This window comes from Pundamilia nyererei, unplaced genomic scaffold (assembly GCF_000239375.1).
Source record: "Pundamilia nyererei isolate P.nyererei 1_Seehausen unplaced genomic scaffold, PunNye1.0 scaffold00650, whole genome shotgun sequence".
Lineage (NCBI taxonomy): Eukaryota > Metazoa > Chordata > Actinopteri > Cichliformes > Cichlidae > Pundamilia > Pundamilia nyererei.
In genome coordinates this window covers 44,750-45,638 of record NW_005188051.1, presented here as the reverse complement: position 1 = coordinate 45,638, position 889 = coordinate 44,750, and the positions used below count along the sequence as shown (strand labels likewise).

General features: G+C 35.5%; 1 long non-coding RNA gene across 1 annotated transcript; it reads left to right on the top strand.

The window, feature by feature from the left end:
• The first annotated feature begins 15 nt into the window (after positions 1–15).
• LOC102199457 (uncharacterized) lies at positions 16–883 on the top strand. The gene is made up of 2 exons (XR_312435.1): positions 16–91; positions 524–883. It is a non-coding gene; the product is annotated as an uncharacterized LOC102199457 (long non-coding RNA).
• The last annotated feature ends 6 nt before the right edge of the window (positions 884–889 follow it).

Below are 889 nucleotides of genomic sequence, written 5' to 3'. Positions count from 1 at the left end.
GATACCCATCCCTACCCCTGAGCAGTCATCCTGTTAAAGGAGGAACCAGTTAGAAGCTGTTTTCAAAGTAGCTGAGCAGATTTCATCTCAAGTAAGCAATTAACTGTTTATTCATTTGTTCTGCCACTTAAAGGACATTTATGGATGTCTTTTGATTGTCCAGTTGAATTAATTCTACTGGCTTTCATGGTCATTTGTGATTATGGACATATTTTTCATGCACATCAACCATTTAGTAAATTCTATCTATTTAGTAATATCGGTCAGCTATAAAATGTAATATAAATATAAAAAATATCTAAATATCTCCTGCCCTTTATATTTTAATGATGTAAGACCAGACGTCTGTTATTGTGTTACATTAGCATTGCTCACATATCAGTAAGATGCTGTACAGTACAATCCTACTGACAGCAGAGGGATAACGATGGCTATTCAACATCGTTACACGACACATTCGAGCTGCAGGATGCAGACAAAGTGACTAAATCATCTTTTTTATGGTTTATTGTCTTCAAACCAGCAGACAAAGCCGATGGCAGAAGATGTCGGAGAAGAACTTCAGGCCGTGTACTGAAAAGGTATTTTTTTCTTGTTATCAAAAGACATTTGGAGTGACGGCTTCTACAACTGGTTGTGCTGAAGTAAAGCTTACAGTCTAAGAAGCCACAGTATTGATATTCAGCACAAAGAGAAAAGCTCACTTGTTTGAATTTATTTACAATCATAGTTTTATAAATTCTGACCGTAAACACCTTTTACAGCTTTTATATTGTTTGACACTAGATATCAGGTTTAATTTAAAGGTTTCTGTGTCCCAGTGAGCCATTTACACTGACCAGTGTCAGTTTAACTGTAACACATTCATTATTTAGTTCCAACATTGCTA